Source organism: Coregonus clupeaformis, chromosome 30 (assembly GCF_020615455.1).
Source record: "Coregonus clupeaformis isolate EN_2021a chromosome 30, ASM2061545v1, whole genome shotgun sequence".
Taxonomy (NCBI): domain Eukaryota; kingdom Metazoa; phylum Chordata; class Actinopteri; order Salmoniformes; family Salmonidae; genus Coregonus; species Coregonus clupeaformis.
In genome coordinates, this window is record NC_059221.1 from 43,505,215 (window position 1) to 43,528,775 (window position 23,561).

The window sequence follows — 23,561 nt, forward strand, 5'->3', positions numbered from 1 at the left end:
ATACAGGACTAGTAAAGGACCAGTGTTACAGACTGCTATATAGGTCCACTAATACAGGACTAGTAAAGGCCCAGTGTTACAGACTGCTATATAGGTCTGTTAATAAAGGACTAGTAAAGGCCCAGTGTTACAGACTGCTATATAGGTCCACTAATACAGGACTAGTAAAGGACCAGTGATACAGACTGCTATATAGGTCCACTAATACAGGACTAGTAAAGGACCAGTGTTACAGACTGCTATATAGGTCCACTAATACAGGACTAGTAAAGGCTCAGTGTTACAGACTGCTATATAGGTCCACTAATACAGGACTAGTAAAGGCCCAGTGTTACAGACTGCTATATAGGTCCACTAATACAGGACTAGTAAAGGCCCAGTGTTACAGACTGCTATATAGGTCTGTTAATACAGGACTAGTAAAGCCCCAGTGTTACAGACTGCTATATAGGTCCACTAATACAGGACTAGTAAAGGACCAGTGTTACAGACTGCTATATAGGTCCACTAATACAGGACTAGTAAAGGCCCAGTGTTACAGACTGCTATATAGGTCTGTTAATACAGGACTAGTAAAGGCCCAGTGTTACAGACTGCTATATAGGTCTGTTAATACAGGACTAGTAAAGGCCCAGTGTTACAGACTGCTATATAGGTCCACTAATAGAGGACTAGTAAAGGACCAGTGTTACAGACTGCTATATAGGTCCACTAATACAGGACTAGTAAAGGCCCAGTGTTACAGACTGCTATATAGGTCTGTTAATACAGGACTAGTAAAGGCCCAGTGTTACAGACTGCTATATAGGTCCACTAATACAGGACTAGTAAAGGACCAGTGTTACAGACTGCTATATAGGTCCACTAATACAGGACTAGTAAAGGCCCAGTGTTACAGACTGCATATAGGTCTGTTAATACAGGACTAGTAAAGGCCCAGTGTTACAGACTGCTATATAGGTCCACTAATACAGGACTAGTAAAGGACCAGTGTTACAGACTGCTATATAGGTCCACTAATACAGGACTAGTAAAGGCCCAGTGTTACAGACTGCTATATAGGTCCACTAATACAGGACTAGTAAAGGCCCAGTGTTACAGACTGCTATATAGGTCCACTAATACAGGACTAGTAAAGGCCCAGTGTTACAGACTGCTATATAGGTCCACTAATACAGGACTAGTAAAGGACCAGTGTTACAGACTGCTATATAGGTCTGTTAATACAGGACTAGTAAAGGACCAGTGTTACAGACTGCTATATAGGTCCACTAATACAGGACTAGTAAAGGACCAGTGTTACAGACTGCTATATAGGTCTGTTAATACAGGGACTAGTAAAGGCCCAGTGTTACAGACTGCTATATAGGTCTGTTAATACAGGACTAGTAAAGGCCCAGTGTTACAGACTGCTATATAGGTCTGTTAATACAGGACTAGTAAAGGCCCAGTGTTACAGACTGCTATATAGGTCTGTTAATACAGGACTAGTAAAGGCCCAGTGTTACAGACTGCTATATAGGTCTGTTAATACAGGACTAGTAAAGGCCCAGTGTTACAGACTGCTATATAGGTCCACTAATACAGGACTAGTAAAGGCCCAGTGTTACAGACTGCTATATAGGTCCACTAATAGAGGACTAGTAAAGGCCCAGTGTTACAGACTGCTATATAGGTCCACTAATACAGGACTAGTAAAGGACCAGTGTTACAGACTGCTATATAGGTCTACTAATACAGGACTAGTAAAGGCCCAGTGTTACAGACTGCTATATAGGTCTGTTAATACAGGACTAGTAAAGGACCAGTGTTACAGACTGCTATATAGGTCCACTAATACAGGACTAGTAAAGGCCCAGTGTTACAGACTGCTATATAGGTCCACTAATACAGGACTAGTAAAGGACCAGTGTTACAGACTGCTATATAGGTCTGTTAATACAGGACTAGTAAAGGACCAGTGTTACAGACTGCTATATAGGTCTGTTAATACAGGACTAGTAAAGGACCAGTGTTACAGACTGCTATATAGGTCCACTAATACAGGACTAGTAAAGGACCAGTGTTACAGACTGCTATATAGGTCTGTTAATACAGGACTAGTAAAGGCCCAGTGTTACAGACTGCTATATAGGTCTGTTAATACAGGACTAGTAAAGGCCCAGTGTTACAGACTGCTATATAGGTCTGTTAATACAGGACTAGTAAAGGCCCAGTGTTACAGACTGCTATATAGGTCTGTTAATACAGGACTAGTAAAGGGCCCAGTGTTACAGACTGCTATATAGGTCTGTTAATAAAGGACTAGTAAAGGCCCAGTGTTACAGACTGCTATATAGGTCCACTAATACAGGACTAGTAAAGGCCCAGTGTTACAGACTGCTATATAGGTCCACTAATACAGGACTAGTAAAGGCCCAGTGTTACAGACTGCTATATAGGTCCACTAATACAGGACTAGTAAAGGCCCAGTGTTACAGACTGCTATATAGGTCCACTAATACAGGACTAGTAAAGGACCAGTGTTACAGACTGCTATATAGGTCTACTAATACAGGACTAGTAAAGGACCAGTGTTACAGACTGCTATATAGGTCTGTTAATACAGGACTAGTAAAGGACCAGTGTTACAGACTGCTATATAGGTCTGTTAATACAGGACTAGTAAAGGACCAGTGTTACAGACTGCTATATAGGTCCACTAATACAGGACTAGTAAAGGCCCAGTGTTACAGACTGCTATATAGGTCCACTAATACAGGACTAGTAAAGGACCAGTGTTACAGACTGCTATATAGGTCCACTAATACAGGACTAGTAAAGGACCAGTGTTACAGACTGCTATATAGGTCTGTTAATACAGGACTAGTAAAGGACCAGTGTTACAGACTGCTATATAGGTCTGTTAATACAGGACTAGTAAAGGCCCAGTGTTACAGACTGCTATATAGGTCTGTTAATACAGGACTAGTAAAGGCCCAGTGTTACAGACTGCTATATAGGTCTGTTAATACAGGACTAGTAAAGGACCAGTGTTACAGACTGCTATATAGGTCCACTAATACAGGACTAGTAAAGGACCAGTGTTACAGACTGCTATATAGGTCCACTAATACAGGACTAGTAAAGGACCAGTGTTACAGACTGCTATATAGGTCCACTAATACAGGACTAGTAAAGGACCAGTGTTACAGACTGCTATATAGGTCTGTTAATACAGGACTAGTAAAGGACCAGTGTTACAGACTGCTATATAGGTCTGTTAATACAGGACTAGTAAAGGCCCAGTGTTACAGACTGCTATATAGGTCCACTAATACAGGACTAGTAAAGGGACGGAGTGTTACAGACTGCTATATAGGTCTGTTAATACAGGACTAGTAAAGGCCCAGTGTTACAGACTGCTATATAGGTCCACTAATACAGGACTAGTAAAGGCCCAGTGTTACAGACTGCTATATAGGTCCACTAATACAGGACTAGTAAAGGCCCAGTGTTACAGACTGCTATATAGGTCTGTTAATACAGGACTAGTAAAGGACCAGTGTTACAGACTGCTATATAGGTCTGTTAATACAGGACTAGTAAAGACCCAGTGTTACAGACTGCTGTGCATAGGTCTGTTAATACAGGACTAGTAAAGGACCAGTGTTACAGACTGCTATATAGGTCTGTTAATACAGGACTAGTAAAGGACCAGTGTTACAGACTGCTATATAGGTCTGTTAATACAGGACTAGTAAAGGACCAGTGTTACAGACTGCTATATAGGTCTGTTAATACAGGACTAGTAAAGGCCCAGTGTTACAGACTGCTATATAGGTCTGTTAATACAGGACTAGTAAAGGCCCAGTGTTACAGACTGCTATATAGGTCCACTAATACAGGACTAGTAAAGGCCCAGTGTTACAGACTGCTATATAGGTCCACTAATACAGGACTAGTAAAGGACCAGTGTTACAGACTGCTATATAGGTCTGTTAATACAGGACTAGTAAAGGCCCAGTGTTACAGACTGCTATATAGGTCTGTTAATACAGGACTAGTAAAGGCCCAGTGTTACAGACTGCTATATACAGTGGGGGAAAAAAGTATTTAGTCAGCCACCAATTGTGCAAGTTCTCCCACTTAAAAAGATGAGAGAGGCCTGTAATTTTCATCATAGGTACACGTCAACTATGACAGACAAAATGAGGGAAAAAAATCAAGAAAATCACATTGTAGGATTTTTAATGAATTTATTTGCAAATTATGGTGGAAAATAAGTATTTGGTCAATAACAAAAGTTTCTCAATACTTTGTTATATACCCTTTGTTGGCAATGACACAGGTCAAACGTTTTCTGTAAGTCTTCACAAGGTTTTCACACACTGTTGCTGGTATTTTGGCCCATTCCTCCATGCAGATCTCCTCTAGAGCAGTGATGTTTTGGGGCTGTCGCTGGGCAACATGGACTTTCAACTCCCTCCAAAGATTTTCTATGGGGTTGAGATCTGGAGACTGGCTAGGCCACTCCAGGACCTTGAAATGCTTCTTACGAAGCCACTCCTTCGTTGCCCGGGCGGTGTGTTTGGGATCATTGTCATGCTGAAAGACCCAGCCACGTTTCATCTTCAATGCCCTTGCTGATGGAAGGAGGTTTTCACTCAAAATCTCACGATACATGGCCCCATTCATTCTTTCCTTTACACGGATCAGTCGTCCTGGTCCCTTTGCAGAAAAACAGCCCCAAAGCATGATGTTTCCACCCCCATGCTTCACAGTAGGTATGGTGTTCTTTGGATGCAACTCAGCATTCTTTGTCCTCCAAACACGACGAGTTGAGTTTTTACCAAAAGTTCTATTTTGGTTTCATCTGACCAATGACATTCTCCCAATCCTCTTCTGGATCATCCAAATCCACTCTAGCAAACTTCAGACGGGCCTGGACATGTACTGGCTTAAGCAGGGGGGACACGTCTGGCACTGCAGGATTTGAGTCCCTGGCGGCTGTAGTGTGTTACTGATGGTAGGCTTTGTTACTTTGGTCCCAGCTCTCTGCAGGTCATTCACTAGGTCCCCCCCGTGTGGTTCTGGGATTTTTGCTCACCGTTCTTGTGATCATTTTGATCCCACGGGGTGAGATCTCCCCAGATCGAGGGAGATTATCAGTGGTCTTGTATGTCTTCCATTTCCTAATAATTGCTCCCACAGTTGATTTCTTCAAACCAAGCTGCTTACCTATTGCAGATTCAGTCTTCCCAGCCTGGTGCAGGTCTACAATTTTGTTTCTGGTGTCCTTTGACAGCTCTTTGGTCTTGGCCATAGTGGAGTTTGGAGTGTGACTGTTTGAGGTTGTGGACAGGTGTCTTTTATACTGATAACAAGTTCAAACAGGTGCCATTAATACAGGTAACGAGTGGAGGACAGAGGAGCCTCTTAAACAAGAAGTTACAGGTCTGTGAGAGCCAGAAATCTTGCTTGTTTGTAGGTGACCAAATACTTATTTTCCACCATAATTTGCAAATAAAATCATTAAAAATCCTACAATGTGATTTCCTGGATTTTTTTCTCTCAATTTGTCTGTCATAATTGACGTGTACCTATGATGAAAATTACAGGCCTCTCTCATCTTTTTAAGTGGGAGAACTTGCACAATTGGTGGCTGACTAAATACTTTTTCCCCCACTGTAGGTCTGTTAATAAAGGACTAGTAAAGGCCCAGTGTTACAGACTGCTATATAGGTCTGTTAATAAAGGACTAGTAAAGGCCCAGTGTTACAGACTGCTATATAGGTCCACTAATACAGGACTAGTAAAGGACCAGTGTTACAGACTGCTATATAGGTCCACTAATACAGGACTAGTAAAGGCCCAGTGTTACAGACTGCTATATAGGTCTGTTAATACAGGACTAGTAAAGGACCAGTGTTACAGACTGCTATATAGGTCTGTTAATACAGGACTAGTAAAGGCCCAGTGTTACAGACTGCTATATAGGTCTACTAATACAGGACTAGTAAAGGACCAGTGTTACAGACTGCTATATAGGTCTGTTAATACAGGACTAGTAAAGGACCAGTGTTACAGACTGCTATATAGGTCCACTAATACAGGACTAGTAAAGGACCAGTGTTACAGACTGCTATATAGGTCCACTAATACAGGACTAGTAAAGGACCAGTGTTACAGACTGCTATATAGGTCTGTTAATACAGGACTAGTAAAGGACCAGTGTTACAGACTGCTATATAGGTCCACTAATACAGGACTAGTAAAGGCCCAGTGTTACAGACTGCTATATAGGTCCACTAATACAGGACTAGTAAAGGCCCAGTGTTACAGACTGCTATATAGGTTTGTTAATACAGGACTAGTAAAGGACCAGTGTTACAGACTGCTATATAGGTCCTCTAATACAGGACTAGTAAAGGACCAGTGTTACAGACTGCTATATAGGTCTACTAATACAGGACTAGTAAAGGACCAGTGTTACAGACTGCTATATAGGTCTGTTAATACAGGACTAGTAAAGGCCCAGTGTTACAGACTGCTATATAGGTCCACTAATACAGGACTAGTAAAGGCCCAGTGTTACAGACTGCTATATAGGTCCACTAATACAGGACTAGTAAAGGACCAGTGTTACAGACTGCTATATAGGTCCTCTAATACAGGACTAGTAAAGGACCAGTGTTACAGACTGCTATATAGGTCTGTTAATACAGGACTAGTAAAGGCCCAGTGTTACAGACTGCTATATAGGTCTGTTAATACAGGACTAGTAAAGGACCAGTGTTACAGACTGCTATATAGGTCTGTTAATACAGGACTAGTAAAGGACCCGTGCACTACTTCCCTCAGCACCTCTACTTCCCACAGCTATGCATTAACTTGGATTACTTAATGGAGCAAAAATTATATATTTTTATAACTGAGCGTTTTCTAAATTCAAACTGACCCCCTGCAACTGGACACAGACATTTTACGAGACTCCTGTTTCCACAAATCGAGGACGAAGACAGTATCGCCAAGCTAAGGTTGGTCAAAAATTCTGTCCTACACCAACAGTACCTATCCTGCAACTCCCGTAGCTAAGAGAACTGGTGATCAGCAGATGATGAGAGGTGGTCATGATGAAATTGCCATTCCAAAGAAACATCCAGTAACTTCAGGGAACACTTGTACAGCTGTGGGAGGAGTCATCATCAAACTGCCATTCAGGTCCTCTTGAGTCATCTTCTGCTTGAAATCCAGGATACAGTTCACAGGATAAAGTTCTGCTACAATGACACATGCAGGCAAAGGAATTCTATTTCTCTCCAAGAATCCACTCCAGGAAGAAGCCCAGGCACCACACAGTATTGTCTGTAACACATTGTACAGTATGAACGACAGTTGAACTGTGCCAACATAACACCATTAGGGTAGTCTAGTTGAACATGCACACATGTACATAGGCAGAGATCACATTTAGAACAATATCTAGCCTAAGACAGAAATATAACATAACCCTCAACCTTTGCACAGTGACCAGACCGTACACATGAGCCTAGGTAGGTAGGCAGACCGTATCTACCTACAGCCATGTCTAACATTCATGCTTAGGCAAATATATTTATAGTAAAACCAGTTGATCAGTTTTAGAGATTTTCAAACAGTTAAATTGTTGTATTATAGTTTCTCCTCACTGTTAGCTAGTAAACTTAGCTAGCTAGCTTGTTGGATAGCCAATAATTCTAAAAAATCTGTTTGGAAACCTATATTGCGTCATGCCTATAATTTTGTGATTTTGAAATAAATCCAGTCATAATCATAACCAATGTCAACCCTTGTCAATTATGTTAGGTAGCTTAGTGGTTAAGAGCGTTGTGCCAGTAACCGAAAGGTCGCTGGTTCTAATCCCTGAGCCGACTAGGTGAAAAATATGTCGATGTGCCCTTGAGCAAGGCACTTAACCCTAATTGCTCCTGTAAGTCGCTCTGGATAAGAGCGTCTGCTAAATGACAAATGTAGATAACTAGCTAGTAAACCTATTTACAGTTGCTAATGTTACACGTTTGCTAAAAAGTTACAAACAGGAGGCCTGGCGCATAGTAACCAGTTAGCAGGCGCCAGGCTAACTAGTTAGCCAACTCCAGTCATGTGCTAACGTTTGCTGGTAAACCTAGCTTTAGGTGGCTGGTTGTAATGTTATAGCTTGGTGTTTAGTAGCCATATCTACGACTAAAAAGAGAAGAGGTTTTACAATCGAGATACAATAGATCTCTGATTATAAAACCGCCTCTATTTTTTGTCATAAATATGGCTACCTGTAGTTGTTTAGCTAACTACCTACCTAACTACCTAAGTTGGCAAAGAGAAAAATACTTTGATTTCCCCCCACTGTAACACAGTAGCATGTTAGCCAGCAGTACTCAATATGGGTTTCAGTAGATAAACTAAAGTTAGCTAGCTAGCTAGGTGGCTAGCAGGAAACAATACTTACTTAGCGGTCATGTGCCTTTTACTGAGGAGTGGCTTCCGTCTGGCCACTCTAGCATAAAGGCCTGATTGGTGGAGTGCTGCAGAGATGGTTGTCCTTCTGGAAGGTTCTCCCATCTCCTCAGAGGAACTCTGGAGCTCTGTCAGAGTGACCATCGGGTTCTTGGTCACCTCCCTGACCAAGGCCCTTCTCCCCCGATTGCTCAGTTTGGCCGGGCGGCCAGCTCTAGGAAGAGTCTTGGTGGTTCCAAACTTCTTCCATTTAAGAATGATGGAGGCCACTGTGTTCTTGGGGACCTTCAATGCTGCAGACATTTTTTGGTACCCTTCCCCAGATCTGTGCCTTGACACAATCTCAGAGCTCTACGGACAATTCCTTCGACCTAATGGCTTGGTTTTTGCTCTGACATGCACTTTCAACTGTGGGACCTTAAATTGACAGGTGTGTGCCTTTCCAAATCATGTCCAATCAATTGAATTTACCACAGAAGGACTCCAATCAAGTTGTAAAAACATCTCAAGGATGATCAATGGAAACAGGATGCACCTGAGCTCAATTTCGAGTTTCATAGCAAAGGGTCTGAATACTTATGTAAATAAGGTATCTGATTTTTATTTTTAATACATTTGCAAAAATTTATAAAAACCTGTTTTCACTTTGTCATTATGGGGTATTGTGTGTAGATTGATGGGGATTATTTAAAAGAAAATCTATTTCAGAATAAGGTTGTAATGTAACAAAATGTGTAAAAAGTCAAGGGGTTTGAATACTTTCCGAAGGCACTGTATATATTTAGCAATGAATCCGCTGATAGGAACATAGCTGAAAGACGTCCAAAGGACAACCATATCTACAAAAACGTATAATGTGATCAGTATCACATAATCAAATCAAATCACATTTTATTGGTCACATATAAATATTTAGCAGATATTATTGCGGGTGTAGTGAATGATTATCTGGTGTAACATAGTGCTCTCTCGAAATGCCACAACGCAGGACTACATTTATTTTCAGATCTCCTCCCCCTCCCCCTGCCTCGGACATGATAAAAACAAGCCCAGATTCGCCCAGGGTGAAATTCCCCTTTAACAAAAGGCACATCTCAATAGATGGTCCAGGTATGTCATGACATCGCACAAGTAGGGGGGGGGGGGCCTTTCCTTTTGTTCTCTATTGCTCCTCTATTGTTCCTCAAGCAAGGTGGGAGGACGATGGCGTCATGAATTCCCATCAGACCAGCTCCTTAAATTCCCTACTCCTTGAAGTTTGCAGTTGTGTCTAAAAAGCACTATTTTGCTCCAAACATATATTTTTTGATGTAAATATTTTACTGTATTTATACTTGGGATATCGCTTTGCAACAGGAAAAGTTAGAAAATCACTGGAGGATGTGGTGGAAGCACCTTTGGCAGTCATTACAGCTGGGAATCATTTAGAATAACATTCTACCAACCTTAGGGCAACATACACTGAGTGGACAACTCATTAAGAACACCTGCGCCTTCCATGAGAGACTGACCAGGTGAATCCAGGTGAAAGCTATGATCCCTTATTGATGTCACTTGTTAAATCCACTTCAAATCAGTGTAGATGAAGGGGAGGAGAACAGTTAAAGAATAATGTTCAACCCTTGAGACAACTGATTCCGAGTCAGGGACTAGAAGGACAGGGAAGAACAGGGACCAGAAGGACAGGGAAGAACAGGGACTAGAAGGACAGGGAAGAACAGGGACCAGAAGGACAGGGAAGAACAGGGACCAGAAGGACAGGGAAGAACAGGGACCAGAAGGACAGGGAAGAACAGGGACCAGAAGGACAGGGAAGAACAGGGACCAGAAGGACAGGGAAGAACAGGGACCAGAAGGACAGGGAAGAACAGGGACTAGAAGGACAGGGAAGAACAGGGACCAGAAGGACAGGGAAGAACAGGGACCAGAAGGACAGGGAAGAACAGGGACCAGAAGGACAGGGAAGAACAGGGACCAGAAGGACAGGGAAGAACAGGGACCAGAAGGACAGGGAAGAACAGGGACCACAAGGACAGGGAAGAACAGGGACCAGAAGGACAGGGAAGAACAGGGACCAGAAGAACAGGGACCAGAAGGACAGGGAAGAACAGGGACCAGAAGGACAGAGACCAGAAGGACAGGGACAACAAGGACAACAAGGACAGGGACAACGAGGACAAGGACAACAAGGACAGGGACAACAAGAACAGGGACCAGAAGGACAGGGAGGAATGAATGAGAAACCCGAGGGCTGCAATCCGATTCTCTACCCTTCCTCCGAAGTGTGCACTTATACACTCTCCCTCATGGATGTCCATCCCTCAGTTACATTATCTGATTGAGCTGGGAAAAAATGAATTCTCCCCCTTTCAAGGAAACCACTTATTTACCCACTCGACGGTTATGATGGGGAGAAAATCGGATCTGTAAATTGTTTAACCTGTAGCCAAGGCTTTATAGTATATGGTTAATTATGGCTGGCACTGGTTACAATCTGCCACAATATCATTGTTGCCAGCTAAGGTGTAGGAGGGGACAGTAGGCCCAGTTGAACAAGGCTACCTGAATGGGACATGATGGAAGTTAGAGAAAAATGCACTTACTATTATGTGACTAAAATGGCTGACTAAAACTAGACTAACGTTGTCCTAAACTAAAAACTAAAGGATGAAATGACCCAAATGTGGCGAAGACTAAAACTAGTAGTAAAACTAAATGTAAAATAGTTGCCAAAATGAACACTGCCATGTAAGCTGTGCCCCTAGTACCAGGTGTAAACAGCATGTTTCTCCGTAATCATTACCCTGTCAGTCTGGTAACTGGTTAACTACATTACAACACACTGGCAGGGCCAGACTGATTACCAGGACGTGTACTCAGAGCATGCACTGACCAGCTGGTAAGGGTCTTCACTGACATGTCCAACCTCTCCCTGACCCAGTCTGTAATACCTACATGTTTCAGACCACCATAGTCCCTGTGCCCAACAACGCCAAGGTAACCTGTCTAAATGACCATTGCCTCGTAGCATTCACATCTGTAGCCATGAAATGCTTTGAAAGGCTGTTCATGGCTCACATCAACACCATCATCCCAGACACCCTGGACCCACTAATTCTCATACTGCCCCAACAGATCCACAGATGACACAATCTCACTGCCCTTTTCCACCTGTATAAAAATAACACCTTTGTGAAAATGCTTTTCATTGACTATAACTCAGCGTTCAACACCATAGTGCCCACAAACCTCAAGTCAAAAGTATGTGGACACCTGCTCGTCAAACATCTCATTCCAAAATCATGGGCATTAATATGGAGTTGGTCCCCCCCCTTTGCTGCTATAACAGCCTCCACTCTTCTGGGAAGGCTTTCCACTAGATGTTGGAACATTGCTGCGGGGACTTGCTTCCATTCAGCCACAGGAGCATTAGTGAGGTCGGGCGCTGATGTTGGGCGATTAGGCCTGGCTCATCCCAAAGACGTTCGATGGGGTTGAGGTCAGGCCAGTCAAGTTCTTCCACACCGATCTCGACAAACCATTTCTGTATGGATCTCACTTTGTGCACTGGGGCATTGTCATGCTGAAACAGGAAAGGGCCTTCTCCAAATTGTTGCCACAAAGTTGGAAGCCCAGAATCGTCTAGAATGTCATTGTATGCTGTAGTGTTAAGATTTCCCTTCACTGGAACTAAGGGGCCTAGCACGAACCATGAAAAACAGCCCTAAACCATTATTCGTCCTCCACCAAACTTTACAGTTGGCACTATGTATTGGGACAGGTAGTGTTCTCCTGGCATCTGCCAAACCCAGAATCGTCCGTCGGACTGCCAGAGGGTGAAGTATGATTCATCACTCCAGAGATTGCGTTTCCACTGCTCCAGAGTCCAATGGCGGTGAGCTTTGAACCACTCCAGCTGACGCTTGGCATTGAGCATGGTGGGCCTGGACTGGTGAACTCCAGGGCACTAAACTGGGTCTGGACTGGTGAACTACAGGACACTAAACTGGGTCTGGATGGTGAACTACAGGGCACTAAACTGGGTCTGGATGGTGAACTACAGGACAATAAACTGGGTCTGGACTGGTGAACTACAGGACACTAACCTGGGTCTGGACTGGTGAACTACAGGACACTAAACTGGGTCTGGATGGTGAACTACAGGGTCTGGATGGTGAACTACAGGGCACTAAACTGGGTCTGGACGGTGAACTACAGGGCACTAAACTGGGTCTGGACTGGTGAACTACAGGACACTAAACTGGGTCTGGACTGGTGAACTACAGGACACTAAACTGGGTCTGGATGGTGAACTACAGGGCACTAAACTGGGTCTGGACTGGTGAACTACAGGGCACTAAACTGGGTCTGGATGGTGAACTACAGGACAATAAACTGGGTCTGGATGGTGAACTACAGGACACTAAACTGGGTCTGGACTGGTGAACTACAGGACAATAAACTGGGTCTGGACTGGTGAACTACAGGACAATAAACTGGGTCTGGACTGGTGAACTACAGGACAATAAACTGGGTCTGGATGGTGAACTACAGGACACTAAACTGGGTCTGGACTGGTGAACTACAGGACACTAAACTGGGTCTGGATGGTGAACTACAGGGCACTAAACTGGGTCTGGATGGTGAACTACAGGACACTAAACTGGGTCTGGACTGGTGAACTACAGGACACTAAACTGGGTCTGGACTGGTGAACTACAGGACAATAAACTGGGTCTGGACTGGTGAACTACAGGACAATAAACTGGGTCTGGACTGGTGAACTACAGGACAATAAACTGGGTCTGGATGGTGAACTACAGGACACTAAACTGGGTCTGGACTGGTGAACTACAGGACACTAAACTGGGTCTGGATGGTGAACTACAGGGCACTAAACTGGGTCTGGATGGTGAACTACAGGGCACTAAACTGGGTCTGGATGGTGAACTACAGGGCACTAAACTGGGTCTGGATGGTGAACTACAGGACAATAAACTGGGTCTGGACTGGTGAACTACAGGGGACTAAACTGGGTCTGGATGGTGAACTACAGGACACTAAACTGGGTCTGGACTGGTGAACTACAGGGCACTAAACTGGGTCTGGATGGTGAACTACAGGGCACTAACCTGGGTCTGGACTGGTGAACTACAGGACAATAAACTGGGTCTGGATGGTGAACTACAGGACAATAAACTGGGTCTGGATGGTGAACTACAGGACACTAAACTGGGTCTGGACTGGTGAACTACAGGGCACTAAACTGGGTCTCTCTGGGTCTGTCTCTCTGTGTGGTGATAGAATAACATGAGCCTTTAAAAGACCTGAGGGTTGATTCTAAAACTAAACAAGGTTTCATCTCTTCTCTGTCTCGTCTAACAGTCCTAATATTGTGCTGAGTTTCAGAACATTACGACACAGTTTTAGAGGTCTGGAGTCTCCTGTCTGTGTCCTGACCAGGAGGAATCACCACCACACAACTATTATATAGTTAACAAACCTTAAGATACACCCGCATCCCTGAGTATGGAACACTACAGTAAACCAAAACACATAGTACAGTACACACACATCCTGTTTCACTTCTCTCTGAGTGAATCAGTTCTACAGAACACATCAGGAAATCATATGTAGAGACAGGAATAATGCTGATCCCATGGTCTGGGGTGGATCAACACCCCAAATGGATCCTTCTGAGCTTTACGCAATCAGCCTGGGGACCAGATGGAAAGAATTATACAGGAATCCCCCTTCACTACAGTAAACTGACTTCACAACACACGCTTCACTGGTCCATCTGGAACCTGGTCTCAGCTATGTAGCCACAGCTTCCTCTGATGTAATCAGATCTAATGTCTTATGGTGCGTCCGGATGCTGTTTCCCAACCAAAACGATTCAAACGCACCATTAGACCAGGGGGAGCGGCTCAACTCTAAACATCATTATAACAGTGGGGAGAAGGGGAACTAACATCATTACAACAGTGGGGAGAAGGGGAACTAACATCATTACAACAGTGGGGAGAAGGGGAACTAACATCATTATAACAGTGGGGAGAAGGGGAAGGTCAAAGGAGTGCAGTGCACTACATAAAATACAGTGTCATTTAGGATACCCCCTATGTGTCTGACTACAGTATAAAGCCAACCCTGCTCCTCCAGTACTCCAGTATAAAGCCAACCCTGCTCCTCCAGTACTACAGTATAAAGCCAACCCTGCTCCTCCAGTACTCCAGTATAAAGCCAACCCTGCTCCTCCAGTACTACAGTATAAAGCCAACCCTGCTCCTCCAGTACTCCAGTATAAAGCCAACCCTGCTCCTCCAGTACTACAGTATAAAGCCAACCCTGCTCCTCCAGTACTACAGTATAAAGCCAACCCTGCTCCTCCAGTACTACAGTATAAAGCCAACCCTGCTCCTCCAGTACTACAGTATAAGCCAACCCTGCTCCTCCAGTACTACAGTATAAAGCCAACCCTGCTCCTCCAGTACTACAGTATAAAAGCCAACCCTGCTCCTCCAGTACTCCAGTATAAAGCCAACCCTGCTCCTCCAGTACTACAGTATAAAGCCAACCCTGCTCCTCCAGTACTACAGTATAAAGCCAACCCTGCTCCTCCAGTACTACAGTATAAAGCCAACCCTGCTCCTCCAGTACTACAGTATAAGCCAACCCTGCTCCTCCAGTACTACAGTATAAAGCCAACCCTGCTCCTCCAGTACTACAGTATAAAGCCAACCCTGCTCCTCCAGTACTCCAGTATAAAGCCAACCCTGCTCCTCCAGTACTACAGTATAAAGCCAACCCTGCTCCTCCAGTACTCCAGTATAAAGCCAACCCCTGCTCCTCCAGTACTACAGTATAAAGCCAACCCTGCTCCTCCAGTACTCCAGTATAAAGCCAACCCTGCTCCTCCAGTACTACAGTATAAAGCCAACCCTGCTCCTCCAGTACTACAGTATAAAGCCAACCCTGCTCCTCCAGTACTACAGTATAAAGCCAACCCTGCTCCTCCAGTACTACAGTATAAGCCAACCCTGCTCCTCCAGTACTACAGTATAAAGCCAACCCTGCTCCTCCAGTACTACAGTATAAAGCCAACCCTGCTCCTCCAGTACTCCAGTATAAAGCCAACCCTGCTCCTCCAGTACTACAGTATAAAGCCAACCCCTGCTCCTCCAGTACTACAGTATAAAGCCAACCCTGCTCCTCCAGTACTACAGTATAAAGCCAACCCTGCTCCTCCAGTACTACAGTATAAGCCAACCCTGCTCCTCCAGTACTACAGTATAAAGCCAACCCTGCTCCTCCAGTACTACAGTATAAAGCCAACCCTGCTCCTCCAGTACTACAGTATAAAGCCAACCCTGCTCCTCCAGTACTACAGTATAAAGCCAACCCTGCTCCTCCAGTACTACAGTATAAGCCAACCCTGCTCCTCCAGTACTCCAGTATAAAGCCAACCCTGCTCCTCCAGTACTACAGTATAAAGCCAACCCTGCTCCTCCAGTACTCCAGTATAAAGCCAACCCTGCTCCTCCAGTACTACAGTATAAAGCCAACCCTGCTCCTCCAGTACTACAGTATAAAGCCAACCCTGCTCCTCCAGTACTACAGTATAAGCCAACCCTGCTCCTCCAGTACTACAGTATAAAGCCAACCCTGCTCCTCCAGTACTACAGTATAAAGCCAACCCTGCTCCTCCAGTACTACAGTATAAAGCCAACCCTGCTCCTCCAGTACTACAGTATAAGCTAACCCTGCTCCTCCAGTACTACAGTATAAGCTAACCCTGCTCCTCCAGTACTACAGTATAAAGCCAACCCTGCTCCTCCAGTACTACAGTATAAAGCCAACCCTGCTCCTCCAGTACTACAGTATAAAGCCAACCCTGCTCCTCCAGTACTACAGTATAAAGCCAACCCTGCTCCTCCAGTACAACAGTATAAGCTAACCCTGCTCCTCCAGTACTACAGTATAAGCCAACCCTGCTCCTCCAGTACTCCAGTATAAGCCAACCCTTCTCCTCCAGTACTCCAGTATAAGCCAACCCTGCTCCTCCAGTACTACAGTATAAAGCCAACCCTGCTCCTCCAGTACTCCAGTATAAAGCCAACCCTGCTCCTCCAGTACTACAGTATAAAGCCAACCCTGCTCCTCCAGTACTACAGTATAAAGCCAACCCTGCTCCTCCAGTACTACAGTATAAAGCCAACCCTGCTCCTCCAGTACTACAGTATAAAGCCAACCCTGCTCCTCCAGTACTACAGTATAAAGCCAACCCTGCTCCTCCAGTACTACAGTATAAAGCCAACCCTGCTCCTCCAGTACTACAGTATAAGCTAACCCTGCTCCTCCAGTACTACAGTATAAGCTAACCCTGCTCCTCCAGTACTACAGTATAAAGCCAACCCTGCTCCTCCAGTACTACAGTATAAAGCCAACCCTGCTCCTCCAGTACTACAGTATAAAGCCAACCCTGCTCCTCCAGTACTACAGTATAAAGCCAACCCTGCTCCTCCAGTACAACAGTATAAGCTAACCCTGCTCCTCCAGTACTACAGTATAAGCCAACCCTTCTCCTCCAGTACTCCAGTATAAGCCAACCCTTCTCCTCCAGTACTCCAGTATAAGCCAACCCTGCTCCTCCAGTACTACAGTATAAGCCAACCCTGCTCCTCCAGTACTACAGTATAAGCCAACCCTGCTCCTCCAGTACTACAGTATAAGCTAACCCTGCTCCTCCAGTACTACAGTATAAGCTAACCCTGCTCCTCCAGTACTACAGTATAAAGCCAACCCTGCTACTCCAGTACTACAGTATAAAGCCAACCCTGCTCCTCCAGTACTACAGTATAAAGCCAACCCTGCTCCTCCAGTACTACAGTATAAAGCTAGATCAGTGTTTCCCAACCCTGCTCCTCCAGTACTACAGTATAAGCTAACCCTGCTCCTCCAGTACTACAGTATAAGCCAACCCTTCTCCTCCAGTACTCCAGTATAAGCCAACCCTGCTCCTCCAGTACTACAGTATAAAGCCATCCCTTCTCCTCCAGTACTCCAGTATAAGCCAACCCCGCTCCTCCAGTATAAGCCAACCCTGCTCCTCCAGTACTGCAGTATAAGCCAACCCTGCTCCTCCAGTACTCCAGTATAAGCCAACCCTGCTCCTCCAGTACTCCAGTATAAGCCAACCCTTCTCCTCCAGTACTGCAGTATAAGCCAACCCTGCTCCTCCAGTACTACAGTATAAAGCCAACCCTGCTCCTCCAGTACTACAGTATAAGCTAACCCTGCTCCTCCAGTAGTCCAGTATAAGCTAACCCTGCTCCTCCAGTAGTCCAGTATAAAGCCAACCCTGCTCCTCCAGTACTACAGTATAAGCCAACCCTGCTCCTCCAGTACTACAGTATAAGCCAACCCTGCGCCTCCAGTACTCCAGTATAAAGCCAACCCTGCGCCTCCAGTACTCCATTATATAGCCAACCCTGCTCCTCCAGTATAAGCTAACCCTGCTCCTCCAGTACTACAGTATAAGCCAACCCTGCGCCTTCAGTACTACAGTATAAGCTAACCCTGCTCCTCCAGTACTACAGTATAAGCCAACCCTGCGCCTTCAGTACTACAGTATAAGCCAACCCTGCTCTCCAGTACTCCAGTATAAGCCAACCCTGCTCCTCCAGTACTACAGTATAAAGCCAACCCTGCGCCTCCAGTACTACAGTATAAAGCCAACCCTGCGCCTCCAGTATAAGCCAACCCTTCTCCTCCAGTACTACAGTATAAGCTAACCCTGCTCCTCCAGTACTCCATTATATAGCCAACCCTGCTCTCCAGTACTCCAGTATAAGCCAACCCTGCTCTCCAGTACTCCAGTATAAGCCAACCCTGCTCCTCCAGTACTACAGTATAAGCCAACCCTGCGCCTCCAGTACTCCATTATATAGCCAACCCTGCTCTCCAGTACTACAGTATAAGCTAGCCCTGCTCCTCCAGTACTACAGTATAAGCCAACCCTTCTCCTCCAGTACTACAGTATAAGCCAACCCTGCGCCTCCAGTACTCCATTATATAGCCAACCCTGCTCCTCCAGTATAAGCCAACCCTTCTCCTCCAGTACTACAGTATAAGCTAACCCTGCTCCTCCAGTACTACAGTATAAGCCAACCCTTCTCCTCCAGTACTACAGTATAAAGCCAACCCTGCTCCTCCAGTACTACAGTATAAGCCAACCCTTCTCCTCCAGTACTACAGTATAAGCCAACCCTGCGCCTCCAGTACTCCATTATATAGCCAACCCTGCTCCTCCAGTATAAGCCAACCCTTCTCCTCCAGTACTACAGTATAAGCTAACCCTGCTCCTCCAGTACTACAGTATAAGCCAACCCTTCTCCTCCAGTACTACAGTATAAAGCCAACCCTGCTCCTCCAGTACTACAGTATAAGCCAACCCTTCTCCTCCAGTACTACAGTATAAGCTAACCCTGCGCCTCCAGTACTCCAGTATAAAGCTAGCTAGATATTTACTGGGAGAGAAGGTATCACTTCCTCATGACTAGTGTAATAACGGTTGATGAGTAACAGACCTGCTGTCAGCAACCCTACAAACACTACACTGTTACTATAGGGGAATTTAGAAGAGGAATACTATAGGGGAATTTAGAAGAGGAATACTATAGGGGAATTTAGAAGAGGAATACTATAGGGGAATTTAGAAGAGGAATACTATAGGGGAATTTAGAAGAGGAATACTATAGGGGAATTTAGAAGAGGAATACTATAGGGGAATTTAGAAGAGGAATACTATAGGGGAATTTAGAAGAGGAATACTATAATGGAATTTAGAACAGGAATACTATAGGGGAATTTAGAAGAGGAATACTATAGGGGAATTTAGAAGAGGAATACTATAGGGGAATTTAGAAGAGGAATACTATAGGGAATTTAGAAGAGGAATACTATAGGGGAATTTAGAAGAGGAATACTATAATGGAATTTAGAAGAGGAATACTATAGGGGAATTTAGAAGAGGAATACTATAGGGGAATTTAGAAGAGGAATACTATAGGGGAATTTAGAAGAGGAATACTATAGGGGAATTTAGAAGAGGAATACTATAGGGGAATTTAGAAGAGGAATACTATAGGGGAATTTAGAAGAGGAATACTATAGGGGAATTTAGAAGAGGAACAGACCTGTTGTTAGCAACCCTACAGTAGGCCTACCTGCTGTTAGCAACCCTACAGTAGGCCTTTCTGCAGTCAGCCCTAACCCTAACCCTAACCCTTTCTAACCCTAACCCTAACCCTACAGTAGGCCTATCTGCTGTTAGCAACCCTACAGTAGGCCTATCTGCTGTTAGCAACCCTACAGTCGGCCTTTCTGCAGTCAGCCCTAACCCTAACCCTTTCTAACCCTAACCCCAACAGTAGGCCTTTCTGCAGTCAGCCCTAACCCTAACCCTTTCTAACCCTAACCCCAACCCTACAGTCGGCCTTTCTGCAGTCAGCCCTAACCCTAACCCTTTCTAACCCTAACCCCAACAGTAGGCCTTTCTGCAGTCAGCCCTAACCCTAACCCTTTCTAACCCTAACCCCAACCCTACAGTAGGCCTACCTGCTGTTAGCAACCCTACAGTAGGCCTTTCTGCAGTCAGCCCTAACCCTAACCCTAACCCTTTCTAACCCTAACCCCAACCCTACAGTAGGCCTATCTGCTGTTAGCCCTAACCCTAACCCTTTCTAACCCTAACCCTAACCCTACAGTAGGCCTATCTGCTGTTAGCAACCCTACAGTCGGCCTTTCTGCAGTCAGCCCTAACCCTAACCCTTTCTAACCCTAACCCCAACCCTACAGTAGGCCTTTCTGCAGTCAGCCCTAACCCTAACCCTTTCTAACCCTAACCCCAACCCTACAGTAGGCCTTTCTGCAGTCAGCCCTAACCCTAACCCTTTCTAACCCTAACCCCAACCCTACAGTAGGCCTTTCTGCAGTCAGCCCTAACCCTAACCCTTTCTAACCCTAACCCCAACCCTACAGTAGGCCTTTCTGCAGTCAGCCCTAACCCTAACCCTTTCTAACCCTAACCCCAACCCTACAGTAGGCCTTTCTGCAGTCAGCCCTAACCCTAACCCTTTCTAACCCTAACCCCAACCCTACAGTAGGCCTATCTGCTGTTAGCCCTAACCCTACAGTAGGCCTATAGAACAGACCTGCTGTAGGCCAGACCTGCAGTAGGCCTATAGAACAGACCTGCAGTAGGCCAGACCTGCAGTAGGCCTATAGAACAGACCTGCAGTAGGCCTATAGAACAGACCTGCAGTAGGCCTATAGAACAGACCTGCAGTAGGCCTATAGAACAGACCTACAGTAGGCCAGACCTGCAGTAGGCCTATAGAACAGACCTACAGTAGGCCTATAGAACAGACCTACAGTAGGCCTATCAGTAACCCTTTCTGCCTTTCTTACTTTAAAAACTCACCTCACTGTGATCGATCAATTTGAAGTTCAACAACAGGTTGAAACAGTGGAAAACACTGGGTTCCAGGTTGAAACAGTGGAAAACACTGGGTTCCAGGTTGAAACAGTGGAAAACACTGGGTTCCAGGTTGAAACAGTGGAAAACACTGGGTTCCAGGTTGAAACAGTGGAAAACACTGGGTTCCAGGTTGAAACAGTGGAAAACACTGGGTTCCAGGTTGAAACAGTGGAAAACACTGGGTTCCAGGTTGAAACAGTGGAAAACACGGTCATTGTGGATGTTGTTTTAAAGCCTAACACAACGAAATGGACAAGGCAACAAGGGCCTTCTACGCCATCAAAAGGAACATAACATTCGACATACCAATTAGGATGTCTAAAAATACTTGAAATCAAATCACATTGTATTTTATTTGTCACATGCGCCAATTACAACAGGTGTAGGCCTCACCGTGAAATGCTTCCTTACAAGCCCTGAACCAACCATTCAGTGAAGAAAAATAAAGACTAAAGTAAAAAAAAAGTAACAATAAAATAACAATAATGAGGCTATATACAGGCTATATACAGGGGGTACCGGTACCGAGGCTATATACAGGCTATATACAGGGGGTACCGGTACCGAGGCTATATACAGGGGGTACCGGTACCGAGGCTATATACAGGGGGTACCGGTACAGAGGCTATATACAGGCTATATACAGGGGGTACCGGTACCGAGGCTATATACAGGCTATATACAGGGGGTACCGGTACAGAGGCTATATACAGGCTATATACAGGGGGTACCGGTACCGAGTTAATGTGTGGGGGTGCAGGTTAGTCGAGGTAATATGGACAGTACCAGTCAAAGGTTTGGAAACACATACTTCTTTATTTGTACTATTTTCTACATTGTAGAATAATAGTGAAGACATCAAAACTATGAAATAACACATATGGAATCTTGTAGTAACCAAAAAAAAAAAGTGTTCAACAAATCAAAATATACAGTGGGGAAAAAAAGTATTTAGTCAGCCACCAATTGTGCAAGTTCTCCCACTTAAAAAGATGAGAGAGGCCTGTAATTTTCATCATAGGTACACGTCAACTATGACAGACAAAATGATTTTAATCCTGAAAATCACATTGTAGGATTTTTAATGAATTTATTAGCTAATTATGGTGGAAAATAAGTATTTGGTCAATAACAAAAGTTTCTCAATACTTTGTTATATACCCTTTGTTGGCAATGACACAGGTCAAACATTTTCTGTAAGTCTTCACAAGGTTTTCACACACTGTTGCTGGTATTTTGGCCCATTCCTCCATGCAGATCTCCTCTAGAGCAGTGATGTTTTGGGGCTGTCGCTGGGCAACACGGACTTTCAACTCCCTCCAAAGATTTGGAGACTGGCTAGGCCACTCCAGGACCTTGAAATGCTTCTTACGAAGCCACTCCTTCATTGCCCGGGCGGTGTGTTTGGGATCATTGTCATGCTGAAAGACCCAGCCACGTTTCATCTTCAATGCCCTTGCTGATGGAAGGAAGTTTTCACTCAAATTCTCACGATACATGGCCCCATTCATTCTTTCCTTTACACGGATTAGTCGTCCTGGTCCCTTTGCAGAAAAACAGCCCCAAAGCATGATGTTTCCACCCCCATGCTTCACAGTAGGTATGGTGTTCTTTGGATGCAACTCAGCATTCTTTGTCCTCCAAACACGACGAGTTGAGTTTTTACCAAAAAGTTCTATTTTGGTTTCATCTGACCATATGACATTCTCCCAATCCTCTTCTGGATCATCCAAATGCACTCTAGCAAACTTCAGACGGGCCTGGACATGTACTGGCTTAAGCATGGGGACACGTCTGGCACTGCAGGATTTGAGTCCCTGGCGGCGTAGTGTGTTACTGATGGTAGGTTTTGTTACTTTGGTCCCAGCTCTCTGCAGGTCATTCACTAGGTCCCCCCGTGTGGTTCTGGGATTTTTGCTCACCGTTCTTGTGATCATTTTGACCCCACGGGGTGAGATCTTGCGTGGAGCCCCAGATCGAGGGAGATTATCAGTGGTCTTGTATGTCTTCCATTTCCTAATAATTGCTCCCACAGTTGATTTCTTCAAACCAAGCTTCTTACCTATTGCAGATTCAGTCTTCCCAGCCTGGTGCAGGTCTACAATTTAGTTTCTGGTGTCCTTTGACAGCTCTTTGGTCTTGGCCATAGTGGAGTTTGGAGTGTGACTGTTTGAGGTTGTGGACAGGTGTCTTTTATACTGATAACAAGTTCAAACAGGTGCCATTAATACAGGTAACGAGTGGAGGACAGAGGAGCCTCTTAAAGAAGAAGTTACAGGTCTGTGAGAGCCAGAAATCTTGCTTGTTTGTAGGTGACCAAATACTTATTTTCCACCATAATTTGCAAATAAATTCATAAAAAATCCTACAATGTGATTTTCTGGATTTGTTTTCTCAATTTGTCTGTCATAGTTGATGTGTACCTATGATGAAAATTACAGGCCTCTCATCTTTTTAAGTGGGAGAACTTGCACAATTGGTGGCTGACTAAATACTTTTTTCCCCCACTGTATCTTATATTTGAGATTCTTCAAAGTAGTCA

At 44.7% G+C, this 23,561-nt stretch overlaps 1 protein-coding gene across 1 annotated transcript in view; it reads right to left on the minus strand.

Moving 5' to 3' along the window:
• Positions 1-23,561, minus strand: part of LOC121546644 (monocarboxylate transporter 1-like) — a 105,777-nt gene that overhangs the window by 68,260 nt on the left and 13,956 nt on the right. The gene's annotated exons all lie outside the window — the stretch shown is intronic.